The sequence below is a fragment of the Anomaloglossus baeobatrachus genome, chromosome 2 (genome assembly GCF_048569485.1).
Source record: "Anomaloglossus baeobatrachus isolate aAnoBae1 chromosome 2, aAnoBae1.hap1, whole genome shotgun sequence".
NCBI lineage: Eukaryota > Metazoa > Chordata > Amphibia > Anura > Aromobatidae > Anomaloglossus > Anomaloglossus baeobatrachus.
In genome coordinates this window covers 438,480,876-438,490,898 of record NC_134354.1, presented here as the reverse complement: position 1 = coordinate 438,490,898, position 10,023 = coordinate 438,480,876, and positions in this window count along the sequence as shown.

Sequence of the window (10,023 nt, the reverse complement as noted above, 5' to 3'; positions counted from 1 at the left end):
ATGTGAAAAATACCTGCGTCAGATCCCTGACACCTTGGACACTCCGAATTCCTTTTCAACCCCATTTTAAACATCAGTAAGGGAGACCTATATACCCGGTGAATCACGTATAGGTGAGACAGTCTGGCCGGTTCGCTCATGGAAAGTTTAGGGACATACTCCAGGATACTCTCCCACACCTCCTCCGTTATCGGCCCAACTTCCTCCTCCCATTTAGATTTAGTTTTAATTGGGTATTCTAAAAGAAAGGTATGTAGTATATCTTTATACGTGCCAGAAATGATCCCTTTAGTGCTTCCTCCGCCCTTACACACATACTCCAGTACCAGGTCAGTCTGTATGGCCACACTTTGTTTAGCCGCTTGGGCTGCAATCGCATGTTTTAATTGTCTGTAGTGGAGCCAGCCGGACGCCGGTAACTGAAACTCACTCTGTAACTGCGGGAACGATTTCACAATTCCTCCGTCCAATATCTGATGCATGTATATCACACCCTTGCGTCTCCACTCCTCAATATTCCCCATTTTCTGAATCTCTGGGAGATTACTGTTATCCCAGATAGGTGTAAACTTAGTTAACCGGGTCACCCCTCTCACCCTTTTCAGCCTATCCCAGGTCTTATTTATAAGTGCCATTGTAGGAGACGTTCTACCCAGGAGCCCCACCGCACCATCCTCTAGTCCCATTACCAATGGACTTCTACCCACTATGTATTCCAGCACTTCTTTAATGCCCCCATCTTTCTCTCGATCAGACCAGCCCCTGAGGTGTTGACATTGCGCCGCCATATAATACAACTCCGGATTTGGGATTGCTAGACCCCCTCATCCTTCGGCCTTTGTAAAGTCTCTAATCGCACCCTAGGCTGCTTTTTACCCCACACCAGGTCCCTAAACAGCGAGTTTATCCCTTTAAATCGTTTCCTTGAAATACAAACAGGGGCATTGTGCAGTATGTATAGGAGTTTAGGCATCACTACCATCTTTAGTAAATTAACCCTTCCAACAACTGACAAATGTAGCTTGTTCCAGGCATCCACCGTGGCTCTCAATTTTTTAAGGAGAGGCCATAAGTTCACCTGTATGTATTTTTCTACTGGCAGAGATATCTGGATACCTAGATATTTAAATTCGTCCACATTCTTCAATTTGTTAGCCCCAGTATCCTCATTTGTCCAGGCTACTTCCCCATCCACTTTAAAGAGGCTCGATTTAGACCAATTAATGGTCAGTCCTGAAACTTCTCCAAATTTCTCTATTATCTGCATGGCATGATCCAATGAGGCTGATGGATCCCCCAAGAAAAGTAATAAATCGTCAGCATAAAGAGCTATTTTCTCCTCTAAATGCCCATACTTAAATCCATGGATCTCCTTTGTTTTCCTAATGGCCGCCGCCAGAGGCTCTATTGCAATAGCAAATAGGAGCGGCGATAGTGGGCAGCCCTGTCTCGTTCCCCGGTGCAACTCAAACGCTGGGGAGGTCATACCGTTAACTCTAACTTTAGCAGTAGGCCTATTATACAACAGCTGCACCCACTTTACAAACCGTGGGCCAAAACCCATATGCTGCAACACTTTCCACAGATACCCCCACTCAACACTATCGAACGCTTTCTGGGCATCTAGCGAAGCGATCACCCTCCGGCCAGGGTTGTCAGGCGGCAACTGTAGATTAAGGTACAATCTCCTGATATTAGCAGCTGTCGACCTTATTGGCCATGAACCCTGATTGGTCCATATGGATTAGGTTAGATATAACTCCAGTCAGCCGGTTTGACAACACCTTAGCCAGAAGCTTCACGTCCGCTGTTAATAACGAGATGGGTCTATATGAGTCTGGAAGCCTCGGATTTTTATCCTCCTTAGGAATTACTACTATTATTGCTTCTCTCATAGATTCAGGCAATACACCTTCCCCCTCCGCCACCTCAAAGACTTTCAATAGTTTGGGTAATAGGATTTCTTCTAACTGTTTATAAATTTCAACTGGTAGCCCGTCTGCTCCCGGTGCCTTGTCATTGCTCATGCCATGCAGAGCGCCCTCCAGTTCATCAATAGTAATAGGTGACTCCAGTTTATCTCTATCCGCCACAGACAACACCGGAAGCTCACCTCGCTCAAGAAATGAGTCCACCTCTTCCACCCTCATCTCTCCGCTAGAAGAATATAGCGTGCGATAGAAATCTTTAAAGACCCCAAGGATCTCCTCAACCTCAGTGACCTGTGTCCCCTCCACCGTGTCCATACCATGCACAAATGAACTACTCCTTTGAGCTGCAGCTATGACCGATAATAGATGACCAACTTTTTCCCCCTCCTCATAAAAATGCAATTTTTGGAATGCCTGCTTCCTTACCGCCTTCTCCAAAAGCATCTTATTAACCTGTTCATGCGCCTGCCTAAGATTTTGCTTCGCGTCCGTAGTAGTACTCCGGATTGCTTCCAGCTCTGCCTTATCTAAGGCCTCCAGGCTATCTTTCTCATCCTGCCTCGTCTGTGTTTTACGTTTACAGATATCCCTGAACAGGAGCCCCCTGAGGTATGCCTTCATCGCATCCCATACCACCAGCGGACCAGTGCTACCCTCGTTGTGGATAAAGAAATCCCCAAGATCCCGTTCTATATTCCCCATATTAATATGACGGATCCATGCTGGATGAAGCTTCCACTCTCCCCTCCTTCCCCCTGTCAGGGTCCCCCGTCGTATGGACACTAGAATTGGGCTATGATCCGAAATCACTCTTGTCAGATATTGCACGTCGCTTATTGCATCCATCAGATCACTAGCTAGAGCCATGTCAATGCGGGACAGAGTGTTATGCGAGGCCGAATAACAAGAGAAGCAGGATACCCTCCCATTCCTCACTCGCCAGGTATCCACCATTCCAAGTTCCCCAATAAGAGTGCCAAACGAAGTCATACAACTATCCTGGATACCTGGAGGTCTACTACTCCTATCCCAGTACAGGTCTATCACATTATTGAAGTCCCCCACCAGTAAAAAAGGGATTACTCCCCCCTTCTCAGAGAACTCCCTTATCTCCCTTAGTTTGGTGCACTTATATGGAGGTGGTATATATATTGCAGCTATACACATGAGTCTGCCAAATATTTTACACTTGACGGCCACACACTGTCCCTCTTTATCCACATACACTTCTATCTCTTCATATTGCACAGAGTTATGGATCAGCAGTGATACACCCCTTGCATAGTTGGAAAAGGTGGAGTGATAGGCCTTCTGCACCCATCTCCTATTTAAAACATGTGTTGTCTCCTTTGTTAGATGCGTTTCTAGTAGACATATTACTGACGGGTTCTGGTCTTGAACATATTTAATTATTGCCGCTCTCCTAGACCTATCTGATAACCCTCTAATATTCCAACTCAACACCTTAATTCTATCCCCCATTATCCCACCCAGTAAAACCATCAAACCTTGTAGTATCTCCCCATGCTGCCTCTACCCTACCCCTTTCCCCCCTCCCCCCCTGCTCCCCTCCCCTCCTACTCCCCACCACTTCCTGTTTTCGAGTACTCCCGTGAAGCATCGGGTTTTCCAAACCTGGTCCATAATCCCTACTAAATTCCCCCCTACCTCCCTCGCCTTCCCCTCTTAGACACATTTTAAAACTCGTCCCTTTTCCAACAATTCTCCACTCCCCCCCTTTCTATGTATAATCATATTCCACTCAACCAATATAACAGTAAAATGGCGAACAGTAATTAAACTGGAATCTCAAATTGTAAATACCACCACCGCGCCAAATTAGGCAGTCCCCATGTCCTGCGAAGCTCACATCAAACCCTTCGCATTCCCCCTGCATACTACCTCAATCCCAAAGGGAAGGAGAAAAAAAAAGAAAAAACAAGAAGGGTCCCCTGTAAGCTCCTAAGGATGTTGTAGAGCCTCAGCCGGCCTTCTCCAACACACTGCAGATTCAGACAGTCAGCTCATTCCTTCAAACGGATCCGCTTTTCGTTTGCGTCCAACCACTGCATGGCTTCCTCTGGAGTTGTAAAAAAGTGCACCCGCTCCAACGCCGTCACTCTTAGCTTTGCCGGGAACATCATTGAGTATTGCACCCCCATCTCTCGCAGGCGCCTCTTTACTCCTGTAAAAGTCATACGTAGCTTTTGAACAGAAATGGAGTAGTCCGGGTATATGGAAATTCTCTGGCCGTCAATCATAAGATCCTCCATGTCTCTTGCCTTTCGCAGTATAGTGTCCCTGTCTCTGTAGTTGAGGAGCTTGGCTAGCATAGTGCGAGGGCCCCTGCCTGCTGGTTGTGGCTGCATCGGGACTCTGTGTGCACGTTCCACGGCATAGAGCTTGGATAAGACATTAGCACCCATTTTCCCCCTGAGTCAGTCTTCTACATATTCAGTGGGGTTTCTTCCTTCCGCTTTCTCAGGGATGCCGACAATTCGGATGTTATTTCTTCTAGAGTGGTTCTCTAAATCATCATTTTTTGCCATGATTTCAGCTATCTGCTGTGCAAATGTCTTTTCAGACTTTTGTAGTTTTGTAATATGATCCTCTGTTATCCCCACTCTCTCCTCTACAGCCGTTGTTCTCAGATCTGCTTTCTTGAGGTCTTTCTTAATGTCAGCAACCTCTGCCTGTAATCCCTTAACTTGCTTCGTCAGGGTGGTCAGAGCCTCTTTACAAAAAGACACCACTGCAAAAACGTCCTTTAAAGTGGGGTTTTCTGGAGCCTCCTGTGCACTATGTGCTTTCTCCACTTCTCCTGTCTTATCTTGCTGCTTTTCACCATCCCCCATATCATCAGAGCTGGCATTATCTTCTCCTTCCTCACCTCTGTTATCCATATGCTGATGTGATTTCTCTGAAGTCCGGGCAAATTTCTCCAGCCTTGCAGCGATCTGCATCCTCTCCTGACAGGCTGCATTAACTTTCTCAGCTTCCTGCCTTATCATGGCACCATCTTGAGAGCTGGGGACTTTCCCGCCTCCATTATCTTTTTGCCTGTGACGGACCATGGCACCTCTCTGCATCCACCAGACTCACTCCAGATAAGTCCTCACCACCTTATCTTCCTGACAGCCGGCTGAGGCAGTGATAACAGCAGTATTCAGGGATTTATCAAGGGAGTTTGCAGGAGAGCTCCACAAACACTTCTCTTCACATTGCCGTCCAGGCCACGCCCCCCAGCCACACATTTATACCTGGAGCCAGGGTCGGCGTCAGCACCCGACAAACCCGGGAAAATGCCGGGGCCCTGGGCTGCCAGGGGGCCCACTCGCGGTGGCAGGAGTGGCATACCGCTACTCAGGGGGGCCCGGTGCCAGCGCTGTCCCCGGCCTCTCCCCGCCGAGGATCGTGCTTTCAATTGTATTGGCATCACAGCAGTGTACGCGCAGAGGAGACCAGAGACAATAAGATAATACATGAAAGGAAGAAATAAAGAGCAGGGAGGAAATAACCAGATGACGAGAGGATTTCCACGGCACACCAAGCAGCACACAATAAATCACCAGCAACTGGAACACAACAACACACGGACCGGTTTAGCAAAAACAATAGTCGGCATAGGAAGACAGGTTCCAATATCTTAAAAAAGTGGGGAGTAACTGTGATAGGTCTCCTACAACATGTGATCCAAGAAGTAACCAGCAGGCTACAGATTACCTCTGGCAAGCCCGATCACTAATGAGTACACAGATGATCGACACCTGAGCCTGCCTGTGCAACTCAGAAGCACCAGAGAAGGCATAGTGTGGAGTGTCAGATTCTGAAGTGTGAACAGTGTCAGATGCTGCCATGACAGACAGTGAGTTAAGATCCAAACACTGTCTGACAAATATGTAATGTAGTAGGCATATTACTAAAAATAATATTACTAAATACCTCAAATTAGATGTGTAGCATAGTTCTCCTGATATAGCCATGTCTCTTACCTCATATGCAGGGCATTGCAGCTTAGTTATCCATGGTTACATCCACTCATATAGTGACAGTTACTTAGTTGATAACCATGGATACCTAAGCTGCAATTCCTTGCGCATGAGATATGAGACATGGTTATATCAGGAGAATTGTACTACATTTCTAATGGGAGGTATTTGCTAATATAATTATTATAACTTCTACATATTGGGATAGGATCTTGGAAAATGGGAATACTCCTATAACCTTCTCCCACAGTGATATCACTATTTTAATATAGTTGCTACAGTGGGGAAAAAAGTATTTAGTCCGCCATCAATTGTGCAAGTTTTCCCACTTAAAAAGCTGAGAGAGGCCTGTAATTGGTATCGTAGGTAGACCACAACTATGAGAGAAAATGAGAAAACAAATCTAGAAAATCACCGCGTCTGATTTGGCAAGATTTTTTTTTTATTATGGTGGGAAATAAGTATTTAGTCATCTAAAAACATGCAAGATTTCTGGCTCTCACAGATCTGTAACTTCTTCTTTAAGAGGTTTCTCTGTCCTCCACTCATTACCCATAGTAATGGCACCTGTTTGAACTTGTTATGAGTATAAAAGACACCTGTCCACAACCTGAAACAGTCACACTCCAAACTCCACTATGGTGAAGACCAAAGAGCTGTCGAAGGACATCAGAAACAAAATTGTAGCCCTGCACCAGGCTGGGAAGACTGAATCTGTAATAGGCAAGCAGCTTGGTGTGATGAAATAAACTGTGGGAGCAATAATAAGAAAATGGAAGACATACAAGAACACTGATAATCTCCATCGATCTGGAGCTCCACCCAAGGATCTCACCCTGGGGGGTCAAAATGATCACAAGAATGGTGAACAAAAATCCCAGAACTACACGAGGGGACCTAGCGAATGACCTACACCAAGCTGGGACCACCGTAACAAAGGCTACTGTCATGATCCAGGACCGGTATTCTCCACTCCAGAGTTTTACAGACCCAGCCTTTTCATGTCAGGGGTTAACTCCCATCAGCCTCATTCTGGTTTTAGGAGACACTATATATGGTCTCAACCTGGATTCCTTGGCTGGTTATAGTTTTGCTCTGCAGCCTGTGACTTGCTCTGATGATAATTCCTGTTTCATCTGACTCCTTGTTACCGTGCCCTGACCTGTACCCTCCCCCGTTCGTCCATCTATCCCAGTCCCTGACTTCCCACTCCTGTTTGTTGTTTGTATTTCCCACTGCATACCTGACCTCCCGAGTTCCGACTCGGTTCTGTTTTCTGGCTTGATTTTTATCCTCCCTTTGCTGTGACTTGACTCTCCTGGCTAGACCCTGACTGTTTGACTACTCTATTGTCCCCTGGTGGTTTGCCTGTTAACTGCGTGCTGACATTACTCAGCTGTACTCCAGCTGCCTTTCCGTTACAGTGTTACATTGACTATCCTTCACTACTCTGCTGCAACCTAGTGGGGAATACGCTGTACTACGTCTCACTTGCCCTTTCTACAGCGTAACAGCTACCATCAATAACACACTATGCCGCCAGGGACTCAGATCCTGCAGTGCCATACGTGTTCACCTGCTTAAGCCAGTACAGCCCGAACCTGTCCGAAGTTTGCTAGAGAGGATTTGGATTATCCAGAAGAGTAATGGGAGAATGTCATATGGTCTGATGAAACCAAAGTAGAACTGTTTGGTAGAAACACAACTCATCGTGTTTGAAGGAGATAGAATGCTGAGTTGCATCCAAAGAACACTGTTATGATCTGGTAACCGTGGACGATCACAAAAATCCCATCAGCAGAAAAACACAAAAAAACACGAGTAGTTCGAACCTGAGCTGACCGCAATCCCCTGTCAGACCACACTAGAAGTGGCCGTGGATCATTCCTAAACACACTTAGACGCCTCATCACAGCTGGAGAAACTTACTACACCTCACAGACAGAAATGAGGGAACCTATCTTGCTTCAGAGCAGTGCCCAAAGGAATAGCAAACCCCCAACATATAGAGTCAACGGTGAAGTAAGAAAACACAATACACAGATAGGAAATATAGTTTAGCAAAGGCCCGACTTCCTAGATACAACAGGAAAGGAAAGAAAACTGATTGCGGTCAGTGCAAAACCCTGTGGAAAAATACCAAACTTCTGATATACAAAACCCTGAGACCATACGGTCTCTCCCCTACTATATCAGGTACTCTTGTAAATAATGGGAGAAACAAAATACCAAAAAAACCCACAAGAAATACAAAAGTGCAAATAATCAAGTAGAACAGGGAGAATCTCCCTTTTCTTGCATTGGGGCTTGCAGAGGGGGAACCCCCATGCTCATCAAAACAGAAAGACAATTCCTCTCCTGCAAGAAAACAGACCTTAAGCAAAATGAAAAGAAACACTAACACCCTTAGGTGTGGATCAGGCAATAAAGCAAAGAACTTGCAACTTATCTGGAATGGTACAGGCACAGGATATATGGAAGGACAAACTCCAAGCCAATTCAGAGACTAAGGAAAAACATCTATCACCGGCCCCAACCAGCAGACACTGCTCTTCTATATAGCCCAGGCTTATCTACAATTGGACTTCCCAAACTCCCAATTAGCTCCCACACCTGTTGAGTCACAGTCAGCTTCACCCCCAGTCCTGACCACCAGAGGGAGCTCCAAACCATCACCCCCTCGGATGACATTCATAACAGAACACCATACCTACTGTGAAGTATGGGGGTGGCAACATCATGCTTTGGGGCTGTTTCTCTGCAAAAGGACCAGGATGACTGATCCGTGTACATGAAAGAATGAATGGGGCCATGTATCATGAAATTTTGAGTGCAAACCTCCTTGCGTCAGCAGGGGCATTGAAGATGAAACGTTGCAGGGTCTTTCAGCATGATAATGATCCCAAGCACACCACCAGGGCAATAAAGGAGTGACTTTGTAAGAAGCATATGAATGTCCTGGAGTGGCCTAGCCAGTCTCCAGATCTCAACCCCATAGAAAACCTTTGGAGGGAATTGAAAGTCCGTGTTGTCCAGCAACAGGCTTAAAACATCACTGCTCTAGAGGAGATCTGCATGGAGGAATGGACAACATACCACCAACAGTGTGTGCCAACCTTATGAAGACTTACAGAAAACATTTGACCTCTGTCATGGCCAACAAAGGATATATAACAAAATACTGGAGATGAACTTTTGTTGTTGACCAAATACTTATTTTCTACCATAATTAAAAAAAAAAATCTTGACAAGGTGATTTTCTGGATTTGTTTTCTCATTTTGTCTCTCATAGTTGTGGTCTACCTATGATGTCAATTACAGGCCTCATCTTTATAAGTGGGAGAACTTGCACATTTGGTGTATCACTAAATACTTTTTTTCTCCACTGTACAAGATGGGAACAGTGATGGGCACATTACTACAGGATGGGGACCAGAATGGGCACATTACAACAAAGGGACAAGGATAGGGCACATTACTACAGGATGGGAACATGGATGTGCACATTGCTACAGGTTGGGGACAAGGATGGGCACATTACTAAAAGGGCACAAGGGTGGGCACATTGCTACAAGGGGACAGGATGGGAACATTACTGCAAGGAAACAAGGATGGGGACATTACCACAAGGGGACAAGGCTGGTCACATTACTACAGGATGGGGACCAGAATGGGGCACATTACTACAGGATGGGGACAAGGAAGGGCACATTACTAAAAGGGGACAAGGATGGGCATATTACTACAGGGTGGGGACCAGAATGGGGCACATTACTACAGGATGGGGACAAGGATGGTCACATTAATACAAGGGGGTAAGGTTGGGCATATTACTACAGGGTGGGGAAAAAAATGGGGTACATTACTACAAGGAGACAAGGGTGGGACACATTACTACAAGCGGACAAGGATGGGAACATTACTACACGGAGACAAGAATGGGCATATTACTACAAGGGGACAAGGATAGGACACATTACTACAGGATGGGGACAAGGATGAGGCACATTACTACAAGAGTAAAAATATGGGCACATAACTACGAGAGGACAAGGATGGGGCACATTACTACAAGGGGACAAGGATGGGACACATTGCTTCAG